The sequence below is a fragment of the Podarcis cretensis genome (assembly GCF_951804945.1).
Source record: "Podarcis cretensis genome assembly, chromosome: 11".
Classification (NCBI taxonomy): Eukaryota; Metazoa; Chordata; class Lepidosauria; order Squamata; family Lacertidae; genus Podarcis; species Podarcis cretensis.
In genome coordinates this window covers 19,548,253-19,561,462 of record NC_137180.1, presented here as the reverse complement: position 1 = coordinate 19,561,462, position 13,210 = coordinate 19,548,253, and the positions used below count along the sequence as shown (strand labels likewise).

The 13,210-nt window shown below is 41.2% G+C and overlaps 1 protein-coding gene across 5 annotated transcripts in view; it reads left to right on the top strand.

Moving 5' to 3' along the window:
* Nucleotides 1–10,900, top strand: part of PRR16 (proline rich 16) — a 150,011-nt gene extending 139,111 nt beyond the window's left edge. For all 5 annotated transcript variants that reach the window (XM_079995801.1, XM_079995799.1, XM_079995798.1 and 2 more), the window contains exon 3: nucleotides 8,130–10,900. The gene's annotated coding sequence lies outside the window, so the exon portion shown is untranslated. The remainder of the gene's footprint in view (nucleotides 1–8,129) is intronic.
* Nucleotides 10,901–13,210: the final 2,310 nt, after the last annotated feature.

Here is a 13,210-nt window from a genome sequence, read left to right as displayed (position 1 = left end):
GCGATCACTATTTCTTTGCAAGAGTGGAGGGTAGGGAGAGAAACAGAAGAGGTAGAGGCCACACAACATTTTTCCTATCAGATAAGCAGCCGTGAATGTGGGGACTCCTGAAGCAAAGTAAGACACAATCTAGTTTAGCTAAGTACTATTTTGTCAAACTGCCATGCTTATATATTCATATATCTTTGCAAGGGAGGAGGATAGAGAGAAAACTGGAACCAGGCCACACATCCATTTCCTCATTGGCCCCATTCCTATGACCTCCCAGTAATCCCACCAGATCTAGTGAGCACTAACCACCATTGGGATGGGGTTAACCCACTTAAGTAATCCTGGATTTGTTTGCACTGAATCCCTGAAAAGCTTAGGATCGACAAAGGCAGATTTCCTTATCATTTGGAAGGTAGGCTCCACTCAGAAGGGTTTCAAACAGTCTGGGCAACTTTCTAACAGCACATTTTTAAAAGGAAGTATAACGATATAGCTATTGTTGGAAACTAAAACTTTGCAAAAGCAATCTTCTCTCCTTGCACTGCCGCATGTTGCTAGAGCAGTTTCTATCTTGCTTAGTGCTTAAATGATGTGTATTCTGCTTGGAGAAGAGAGAAAAGAATTGGCAGAAATTGGGGAGAATGAGATAAATGTTGGGCTCTGAGGTAAACAACATTTATGGGCTTCCACCTACCATTTGTCTTCACTGAAGCATTGCTCTGGGTAGATGAATATAGAAGATGAAATTGTCAAATGCCTTTCCCTGTCCAGCTGCAATTCAAAGCATTTGACTTAGGATATATGTAATTTTGAACAAGACTTCTGGTTCATATCTACACTGAGCTTTGAAGATTTCATAGGATACAACCCTGTACCTGCTGATCTGGACGTCTGATTAGACATATATAGGATTGCACTATTAGAGGACCTTGTCAAGTCCCTCCCTCCCAGCCTAACCATCAATTATGGGTTGTTGTGGGATTATAAAACTCTTGAGTTTCTTTGAAACAAGCTAAGCATAGATCCAGTTTAGTATAATGATGCCTGTTGGCTGTACAAATATTAGGTTGTAAAAATATCGGTGTTCTTGGATTATGCAAAATGACCTTCTTTCCAGGCTTTGGTATAGCATATTTAATAGCCTTTGATACTAGTGGCTACTCTCCCAGCACTCAAATTTGTGCTACAAAACTTGCCCATCTGCCTTAGTGGGGGCTGAAGAAATACATTCTGCAATTCACATTTGATATGAGAGCAAGATGACTTGTTTGTTCTTTTCAGTACAGTTCTGATTTCATTTCACTTCTGATCACTCTGGGAATGGGAAAATAGCAGTCAGAGCTGTGTGTTCTTATGCGGCGGCCCAATACTTAATACTCTGCACACCCAGTTTTTGCACTTACAATATTGAAGGATTATACTAAGGTTCTTTGGTCTGTTTGAACCTGGAGTCCTTTGGGAGGGAAGGTGGGATAGAAATTCAATAAATGGTCAGTCATACAGTGCCACAATAATGCAGGCTTCATAGTAGAGGATATCTTGGGGCAACATGTTGGTTCCAGCCTGTTTATGAATTCACACATTCACAAGGATAAGGCAGAACTGATGAAGGCAAGTTGGTTTATTTAAAAGAGAACAAAATGTTGTTTTCTATACTTAAGAGGATTGGAATTTGCTTAAATCTGAAATACTACAAAGAGCACTGTTGTGACTCTTGGATCAACCTTCTATTCAGAGGGGATGCAGTTAAGCGGAAAGCAAATTAGTTTTAGTTCTTGTTGCTGCCAAATCAATTTTAAATGTGTGAGGCAGAAAAAGCCCCACAGACCTAGTTGTCCATAGTTCATCAGGTTTTTTTTACCCAGTGGCATCTCTCTTATGTCTATTATTGACTACAAAACACTAGGAAAGTTTGAGTGATTCTTTTTTACCCATCCCAAAACTGTCATGGAAATATTACTGCACCACTTCTGAAATTTAGCAGGATGCACCCTGCAAATGTCATCTAATTCTGAGCGGGAGTAAAAAAATAAATCACAATCCTTCCTTAAAAGGAAAAAACAAAGAAAGTTGTGAAGCTCCAAAAGAGTTCTTAAACATTCTTCAGCGGGGCTACATACCAACATAATTGCAATGTCATATCATTATTTTTTAATGTATGTTTAAAACTACATCCATCTGTTCAAAAGTTCCTTGCGGAATTAGATGACGCTGCAATAATTAACGCCCGCATGTATTCCTATTATGTCAATTTGATCATGAGCTTGTGGAGGGAAACTTCACCAATTACTGTATGCATCATTCTGAAAATTTGTCTTGAGTTGAGAATCCTAGTCCCTGTTTTATTGAAGGGGGAAATGTTGCTATGTAACACCCCTGTTCGAGACAAAGAACCAAAATAGCTTCAGGGAAGTGCTATGGATTCTCTCTTGGCTCCTTGCATCAACAGAATTTTTAACTAAGATCCAATTACAGAATATTCATTATTGATGATAATAAGTGAGCTGTAAAGAACGCACATTTACTTTCTGGTCCCAGACAGTTGCAAGTTTCTGCAGCCTTTCAAAACTTGTAAACTCGGCATCTTTCACGTCAGCCTAGAACGCACCCAGGTCGGCAGGTTGTCAGTGCTGTGGCATGTGTGTGTTTGTTTTGTTTCTCCCAGTCATCACAGATGTACGTGAATCCCTGCTCTCGAGTGTAATTCTTAGACCGTCCGTCTGTTTGCACAAAATACAGTGGTAGAAAACATATAAGTGCAAGGTTTATTAATCCCTGACATTTCCATTTTGCAGATAGCGCGTAGCACAACTGGTCAAGGCCTGTCTCTTAAGTTCTTCAAAAGCCACTACTAGCTAGATTCATCAATAGTGTATGATAGAGGTGCCAGATAAAAGACCTATTTGACAGGAGGCAGGGCAGTTTGTTTGCTGCTTGTTTGACGGGGTTGGTGCCAGACAGTGCCGAGATTGGAGCTACATGTTGGCACTGGCGGAGGAAGAGGGGGGCGGGGGAAGCGCACCACCCCGGGCAGTGCAATCCTGCTGGGCGCAATGTGCCCGCAGGTGGCGCGCCACGCCCCAGGACGGGTGCCATGTGGCATGCCACACCGCCGGGATGTGCACCAGCCACACCCCCGCCTACTCTCCACCCCCCCGGTGCCGGAGCATGAAGCTCCGCCATTGCATGTTGGTGCAACTGTGTGCCCACAAACTCATCCCATTTCAACCCTTTTCAGGTAAGCAGCCACAGCACAGGTGTTGGGAGGGTGGCTCCATAGGCCTGCCCCATCACACACTCAGACACCGTCATCTCGCTCAGCACCCTGCTTTCCACAGTTTCCAACCTGATGTCTGTGGGAAGCTGACATCTCGGCTGTGAGTCATAGAAGACCTGCTCCCTGCCTTGCTGGCCTTTTCCCACCTGGCCTGGGATATTGGGACCTGACTGACTCTGATTGAAGCTGAGGCTCCTGAACACTCTTGGGCTGGGGTATTGGTCAGGCAATTTTGTTGAGGGTGGGCTGATGCTGTGATCAATATTCATTTTTAGTATCAGGAGGTTGTGGACTCTCCCTCCTTGGAGGGTTTTAAGCAGAGGTTGGGTGGCCATCTATCATGGATGCTTTAGCTGAGTTTCCTGCATTGCAGAAGGTTGCACTAGAAAGATGACCCGTGGGGTTCCTTCCAGCTCTATGATTTAGGTGTAATTTTTAAAAATTTGATTGCATACTTTTTGATGTTTTATTATTGTTCATGACTACTTTTGTTACGTTTTGAATTATGCATTTTTTTGATAAGCTGCCTTGATCATGGTTTTAACTGTGGAAAGGCAATATACAAATAAAATGATATACAGTGGTACCTCGGGTTAAATACTTAATTCGTTCCGGAAGTTCGTTCTTAACCTGAAACTGTTCTTAACCTGAAGCACCACTTTAGCTAATGGGGCCTCCCGCTGCCGCTGCGCCACTGGAGCACGATTTCTGTTCTCATCCTGAAGCAAAGTTCTTAACCTGAAGCACCATTTCTGGGTTAGCAGAGTCTGTAACCTGAAGCGTATGTAACCTGAAGTGTATGTAACACGAGGTACCACGTTATGTATGCATGCATGACAAGCAGGACATGAAGGCATTGGTCGTCTCACTCTATGCTCACTAAAAATCTTCCTGTACACAATTAAAAAAAACATGTTGAAATTGGACATGCCATATTCAGGGTTGGGAAGATTTTGGAAAGAGTTTATCTCAGCTGTTCAACTGGTTTGTGAATGTAAAATGGTGAACCCACGTGTACTACAGGTGATCACACAGTTTCTGAAGATTGTCCTGATTCAGCGGACCACAGCTTTCCTTGTGGTGTGTGCAGAGCATTATCATAGAAAGAGGCTGAGCAAAAGAATGGGCTACTCCAATGGATTATTTAATAGAAGGAATTTTTGAAATATTTATATTTAACAGTGTACCAAGGCTTCTGTTTGAAGTTCAACTTCCTTTGAAATGGGGCTTGACTTTCCAAAGACTCTCCTTAAAAATAAAAGGCCTAAGGATTAATTTTATATGTAAGGATTCTTTCAGGGCCTGGACAGGGTACTGAAGCAGTAACAGGTACTGTAGCTGTATTCACAGCTGCATTTAATTAAAATTTGGTCTGAAGTATGGGGCATGGCATCAGGCCTTGGCTGAAAAGCTGCTACTGGACGCAGGTGGGCTTGGGACGCAGGTGGCTTGGGACGCAGGTGGCGCTGTGGGTTAAAGCCTCAGCGCCTAGGACTTGCCGATCGAAAGGTCGGCGGTTCGAATCCCTGCGGCGGGGTGCGCTCCCGCTGCTCGGTCCCAGCGCCAGCCAACCTAGCAGTTCGAAAGCACCTCCGGGTGCAAGTAGATAAATAGGGACCGCTTACCAGCGGGAAGGTAAACAGCGTTTCCGTGTGCAGCTCTGGCTCGCCAGATGCAGCTTTGTCACGCTGGCCACGTGACCCGGAAGTGTCTCCGGACAGCGCTGGCCCCTGGCCTCTTAAGTGAGATGGGCGCACAACCCCAGAGTCTGTCAAGACTGGCCCGTACGGGCAGGGGTACCTTTACCTTTACCTTTTATGGGGCATGGCATCAGGCCTTGGCTGAAAAGCTGCTACTGGTAAGTCCATGATAAGTCTGTGATGAATAAGTGATTAGTCACTGAGCTTTTGGTAGAGACTGGATTTGAGATGGCATGTCAGATCACCCCAAGTGTGAAATGGAAATGAGAACGGTCTTGCGGGTACCTGTTTTATAAATTCTCAAGTTGTGCAACTTTAATACAAGCATGTATAGCGTGAAGCTGTGCACTCCGGCTGTGAATGCTTTCTTTAAGCAAGCACTAGTCATCTTTGCTGACTGACTTGCGTAACTTCTGACAACCCACGTATAAGTAAATTTAATATGTGAAAAAACCCGTCAGGTTGAAATCCTGTCCCCGATTACCTGGAAGTAAGTTTCGTGGAATTCAGCGGGACTTATCTTTTGAACAGCCATTCATAGAATTGCACTGTACATTTCTAAAATACCACCTGATTTTTGCCTGAAACAAACAGATGTGACTCATGTGATTTTACTGGAATGGTATTTTACCAATAAAGCCAAGATTCTAGCCATAGGAACCAACTCCTAGGGGCTGAGGTCCCTTGACTTCCCCATAAAGGATTCGAGGGGACTGGCTCCTCCACAGTAGATGGGCATCACCATTCAAATAGTGTGTATGTGCCACATCTTGTGATCGATTATGTGGGGTGAGACTTACCTGCCCCCAAATATTTTATTCAAGTTGGCACCACTGAGTCTAGCAGTGTTTATTTATTTCATACATTTTTTTACAGCTTGATTTGGGGGGGGGGGAGGAATCATAGTGGTTTAGTATGCATCTTAATGCCATTGAAATCAAGTTTCCATGTTACTTTGTCCACAATGAAGATCAGCTGTTCAGCTTGTTTCAGAGAAGAAAAAGGTATGCTCTGAGGGACATTATTGGAGTAGAAACATTTTTCAGGATCTGGAGTCAGAAACAGGTTTGATCTCCGGGATTCCAGCTCTTTTATTTTGGCCCATAGAACTCAAGAAGAGGCATTGAGACAAAGCTGGCACCTTTTTAGTGGGGCAGAACACTGGCAACTGACACGTAGATGGTTGGATCAACAGATTCACAACAGTTTGAGCATTCAGAGCTGCATGAGCACCAATAAGGCAATTATACTTTATCACTTAGCCCGGAAATACTCGACACCTAGACGGGGCCAACTTTGCGCAGCTTTCATAGATTTGAAAGCTGCGTTTGATAGTATCCCGAGGAAATTACTATGGGATAAACTTGCCAGTTGGGGAATAGATAGAAGGCTCCTGTGGCTTATTTCCCAACTTCACGCCGGGTCCGTGGCCAGGGTGAGATTATCCCCTGCTGGAGACCTGACTAACCCAGTGCCAGTAAATAAGGGTGTACGCCAGGGTTGTATTTTAGCGTCGCTTCTTTTTAACTTATTTATCAGTGATATGAGGAACCCATTAGCTGTCTCACATAAATTTATCCATACCCCTCGTATAGCAGATTACCGTTGTCCTTTACTTCTCTACGCAGATGATGCTGTACTACTCTCTTACTCCAGAGTGGGTTTAAGGAGGGCACTAAAGATTTTTGCGACATATTGCCATTCTAATCATCTGTCTATCAACCACACCAAGTCCAAAGTACTGATATTTTCAAGGAGTCGAAAACTTTATTCATGGAAACTGGAGGGCACGAAAATCGAACAAGTACACAAATTTAAATATTTAGGAATATACTTTCAATATAATTTAGGGTGGAAAGCGCATGTTGAATATCTTCAAAACAAGACAAAAGCCCTATCACACTCCCTCCTTCGTTTTTTCTATTCTGAGGGGGCCTTATTCATCCCTGCGGCCCTGAAAGTGTATGGCATCAAAGTGATGGCCACAATGGCCTATGCTGCACCTTTATGGGCTGCCTTTGCAAACCTCTCACCATTAGAGTCACTTCAAAGCCAATTCTTACGCCGACTTTTAAAATTACCAACATGCGTAAGTAATGCGGTTTTCGCTTAGAAATGAAGATCCCGTCAGTGGAGTTAGTTATATGGAGGAGAGTTTTGATTTATTGGATATGCCTATGGCATAAACTCCCGAACCACTATCTCATTCAATGCATGTGGCGAGATGACTTCACAAATTTGTGGTCAGGAAAAATCCATGCCAAATTGCTGTCCTATGAGATCTCGCCCACTGAATTGCTCAAACTGGATCTAAATGTGGCAAAAAGGTGTATAAATCAAAGGCTGGATGATGCGGAGCTATACCAAAATTTCGTAGCTGGTGGTGGAGCCTGCTCGCCGTTAAATTTCGGCATAACCCCTGTCTACCGCACTCCGTCCTACTTAACATTGCTTATGGCTGCGTCTCACCGATATGCCTTCATTAGAGCTAGGTTTAATGTCTTTCCAACAAACGTGCTGAGACATAGATTCACTAAGGGCCAAGTCCCTTCAATGTGTGCTTGTGAAATGAAAACATCTGAATCTCTACATCATGTTATGTTTATCTGCCCTTTGTACAGTTCAGTCCGTGCTAGCATACTAAACTCCATAATCCAGCCTATGGCTGACAAACCAGTAGAACTACAGCTTGCCTGGGTTCTTCAAGATGTGGATCCTTATATTACCCTACAGGTTGCTAAATTCCTAACAGCCATCCTCTCGTACAAGAGACGGAATGGAATGTTAGCTGATTATTGATAGCTATAAGAATTTTTTATAACGACATCGGATATTGATTTTAGTGTAGTGCAAAAATTTTTTTTTAAATTTTAATCTTAATCTTTTCTTATGAATGGCCAATATTTGTCCTTGTGAGACATGAATTGTGTTATACTGTTTGTGGCTTGTACGAGTCTGCTGTTTTATTTGATTTGTTTTTGTTGTGTTGAGTTTCATGATGGGCGTAAAGCCGAATAAACATTTTGATGATGTTGATGATGAGCATTCAGAGCTGCATGAGCACCAATAAGGGATGGTATTTTAACTGGCTATATGTGTGCATATACATATAATATGTGTTTTGTAACCTGCCACTCTTTTGTTTCTTTGTTCCCTTGCAGCTCCTTCGGGCTAGAAGGAATGTCAACCTTTGGAGGCATGTTAATCAATTTCTCCCATGACAGTTACGACACAGCAACTTCTTTCAGGCCATATTTAATTGTAACAACAGGGAGCCTTCTTAGAGCACGGGAGCCCTTGAGCCAGAGCACAACTGATCACTGGAGTAATCTGCATTAAATCACCGGACTCATATTCAGCAGCTACGAGCTGAGCCCTAACAAAAGCCACAGCCTTAAGTACCATTCACTCTGACACAGGAAGAAAAAGGAGTAACGATCTTACCCCGTCAAAGAAACAGCCATCTCCAGATCCTGCTGCGAATGGATTTCGATGCAAAGAAATTGAGAACAGCCAGTTAGTAATCACATGGTCCAGCAAGTGTCCAATTTTTTTAAAAAATAAATATATGTAGCTGAATGAAAGGATGAAGCACTTAAACCTCTCAAGAGCAATCAGTGCATTTAGTCCCAATGAAAGATTTGTCATCGTGGGTGGAAAGAGAAGGCCGTTGTTGTCCCTTGTGCAAATTCAAAGCCATAGATGAAGAAAGGACGAAAGCTTCGAAGATGCTTGGAAAGATGTTGTTTCCTGTCCTCTGCCGAAATAATTCAGTTGTTACAGATCACATCTCAATGCACTTCTAATATTTGCACTGTCACTTCCATTCAGGGGAATGATGTGTAGGCCATCATTTGCACAGATGGCCTCATGAAATTTCGGCCCGCAGGAAGGTGTACCTTGAGGGGCTTCTACAGGAGATTAAAAGCCCATCATCAAAAGTGAAGAAAAGTTAATGCCCTTCTATCCCGTCACATTTGGAATCTTTCTCACAAAGCAACTTGTTGCTCCTTAAGCCTGAGATATAAAAATAATAATAGGAAAAGCATCAACAGGCTAACATGGATTTTAGAACAGATCTAATTTTTAATACATTTTTGTATCATTGTAACAGCAAAGAAATTGACCTATACTGCTCACATTGACGGTACCCTCCGAGTTAATAGGATAAATGAAAGAGAAAAAAACATTTCTACTACGTATTTGACGCATAACATTTTTATAGCTAATTATCTGTCCTTCATGGAAAATGTACCAGCTAAACAGGCATTTTCAGTTTATTTTTCTAAATAAATGTGGTGTTTGTATCATTTGCAATCACTTATTTTTGCTGATTCCCATTATTTGTCCATGTTGTGCCCCTTCCAATCTCCTTCACCAAAAAGGGAGTTTTAAAGACAAGAACCAAAACACTTGTTTTGCCATGTTAAATCATAATGATTTGCAGACTGAAAGCTTTAATATAAAATGTTGTTTGTAGAATTATAAAGTATATTTCTACTGGAAAATATGTATGGATATCCAGAAAGGCTGTATTTTAATTTTTAATCTCAACACATAGGTTATTTTTAATATTCCCAAGGAAGTATTTAGTTAATGTAGTTTGCTTGAAAGTTATAGCAGGTAATTTTGATTCAGGAGTGGACAGCGTCTTCGACAACGGTGAGCTTGCTTGTACACAGTGCAGGATATGATCCAGTTTCTGGCCTCTGCATGTACGAAAGGACTCTTGGGGGCCATACATAATGCAGTCAGCAGGAATGCCCAGCCCCTTACATAGTGCCTCTGCTCCATGTTTGTCCTAGATTTGCACCTGTACAGCAGGGCAATGAGAGACACCCTCCAAAGCATTATAGCAGGGCATCTAATCTGCCCTTAGTACAAGCCACACTGCGTGGACTAGGATGGAGCTGGAATGGGATGTGAAGGATAAGCTGTGAAGTATCCTCCTAAGCCCTGTAACTGCATGCTGTCTGGTTGGTTGATCAGAATTGCCAGCATGCCCTAACCTACCCATCAATTTCCCAGTGCCCAGAATGTTTGCTGGAACAATCAGGAGCTGCAACACAGTTCCATTATTCGTATATCATTTTCACAAATAGAATCAATGCCAATCCATACTGGTCATGTTACATTGATTGCAGTTGCTTGGAAGTTGTTGCAAAAAAAGCTTAATTCAACCTGATGGACGTGGAACACTTTCACAAGTGATACTCTTTCTTCTCTTACGTTTTACTCCTGAATGTTGTCAGTGCAATCTAGAAAGTCAAAGAGAGGTCAATTCATTCTTATCTATGTTGCCCTTCATTTGATATACATACACATGAAGTTCAAATGCCAGTTCTTAAGACCAAATTTCTTAGAACTTAATTTGGATACAAAAATTCGTGATTCTTTCCGCAAGTATTTATTGCTTAAAATACACATATTTTGAGCCTTTAATATTTGTTGCCATCATGATCTTCTCTTCACCATAATGAGGGCTAAAACCTTACTTGGTTTTGTTTTTTTTTACATGCAATCTGGGAATCTCAGGATTCTAACAACTGACCACAAGTTGCAAAAATATAATATGGGGCTTTTTATGCAACTATATGACTGACTATACGTTGCTCATCCCTGCTTTAGATTCTGGAAACTAAAACAATTTGTAAGGTGGCTTGATTCTTAAATTACACATGACACATTATATCACATGACTTTTGCATTGCATAAATTTATTTATTTCCAAACTGTTACAATATGGTTCTGTTAAAGATGCCGTTGCTGAATTGGGGGATAAAAAAGTGAGAAATTGCTTGATAATCTCATCCATAATCTGCAAAGGGGAAGAGTCGCTGTATCCATCCAGTGCAGTATTTTGTTATTATCAGTTCATAGATTCCTTTGATGCTCAAGTTGTTTTGAATAAAATTATATATTTTCCTTTTTCCTGAGTTCTCTATACTGTGTATAATTTTACGCACTCACCAACAGAAAAAAAGAGGCACTGAGAGAGTCTTTTGAGATACCAATCTCTTACTTCGCCAGTTCACCTGCAAGAAGGATGTGAAGAATGCAGAAATATGATGTGGTACAGGCCATCTTGGATTCAAGTTGTACATATTTCGATGCTTCTTCGGGGGGCGGGGGTGTTACAATCCCAGCCCACTGAAAGTTTGCACATCAGAATAGATGTTAAAATAAAATCTTTTTTCTCAACATGTCAATATTCAGGGAGGATTATTATTATTTATATTAAAAAAGTGAAGCATTCAGGTAATCTATGGTCTGAAGTGGCAGTTTGGGATAGACTGTACCACATGCCGTCAGCATTACTGATTGAATCCAAACCTATCCAAAAAAGAAGAATACCAACTCCTAGCTCAATTAGCATTTATTCACCACCATCTAGTCTTAACATTGACTTCAGACACTAATTCATAGCTTCCACAACCACAGATGATCACTTGTCCCCTTCAACGTGATCCATTGGAAATAAGAGATAGTCCCAGAGGCCATTTCCTTACCAGGGTAGCCGCTCATTTTCAGATGAGAGGAGTGCCTTTGCTTGCTCAACCTACCACAGAAAATGCAGGCTGTGGTGCAAATAAGTCAAGTTGGACTAAATGCTGCTTGCTAGCTGTTAGCTGACCATCCCTGTAAAAATTGCTGTAGCAGAATGGAGAAGTTCAACTGAGCACAAATCCTGTATTTTAAATTCACTTCAAGCCATTTACATGGAAGAAAAACTAGGTGATGGTTGTTTTTAGCCAAGATGGTCAACTAGCTCCTAGCGCTTAACCTGGTCTTGATTTTAACAAAAAAATTGCATCTAGCTCATCTCCATTCTTCTGTGCTTGGGTGAATTTTTTGCATGCTAGTTTGTCCAACTGATGTTTCCATCACATTGGCCACCATTCAGTGAACTCCTACAGTTAAGATATGCATAGCTGGAATCTATAATGCCCCCCTGGAGGAGAGGGCACTCCAAAATTGCAGGGGAGCAATTGAGAAGACCATGTTTGTATCTGCACCACTTGTATAGAGCAAGGATGGGGATCAAGTGCCATGTTCCCTGCGTGGTACCTGGTTTTTTTTTGGGGGGGGGAGTCACATGCTAATAGGTGAGGCAAAACCAAAATGAGTGGAGTTTGCAACATTGCATAGCCCTCTCTCTTCCACAGGATGCAAAAGAGGAAGTGATTCTTAAAGAGGTGGTTGAGAGAGCAAGAATGAGACCACAGCATCTAGAGGGACCACAGATTCCCCACCGGTCGTATAGGAAATTGTATCAAGTATCCACATTCAATTTATAATATAACTGCATAGAAGTAGAGGGGAAATTGCTATCAAGTGGATCATCTATCCACCCCAAGGCATCTAGACTTAAACTCAAACTTCAAAATATGTTGAGAAGACTACACAGAATCAGTGCACTGCTCTAGATTAAACCAGAATACTGGCCTAATGGTTTTTGGAAGCACACTCCATTCTAATTTGAAGTTAAATGCAAACAACTTTAGTTTGTTTTTTTTTAATGATTTTTATTGAAGTTTCCACAAATTTTTATCAAAACAAACAAAACATAAAAAAATAACAATACAGGACATACCACACGTATAATTTCAACTCTTAATTTCATATACCTTTCTTTCACGACTTCCTCATACCTCCCCTTTCTGCATTCTCATGTCTAATTAATTAATTAACAAATCCCTCCCTTACTTTCACCTTAAATTTAATAATGCTCATTTTCTTTTAACTTGACCATTACCGCTGTTAACACCTATTTTTCTCATCCAACATCAATCTATCATTCTCTGATTTTTAAATGTTTCTTTAGATAGTCTTTAAATTTTTTCCAGTCCTCTTCCACCGTAGCTCCTCCCTGGTCTCGGATTCTGCTCGTCATCTCTGCCATAAATGCAAACAACTTTAGAAAGACATTTGAATTTGAATCACAGCAATATCTTCCTGCTATTTACATTTCTTCATTCTTGCTATGCTTCAAAATACTCAGAATTATATATATTCTTTAAGAGAAGATCGACATGAGCCTTTATGACCAATATCTGCTCGCAGTAAGTAAATTCACTGAAGCCTCTTTGTTTTTTGACATCTGCACATTTCACTGAGATTTGTGTGACTTGAAAATTGTTCCAATCAAGCATATTCAGCTCTAACACTAAATTAAACCTGAGTTCTGAGCATAATGATGCAAGCAGGTCTACAAGACTTTGGAATAAGAACTATTAATAGG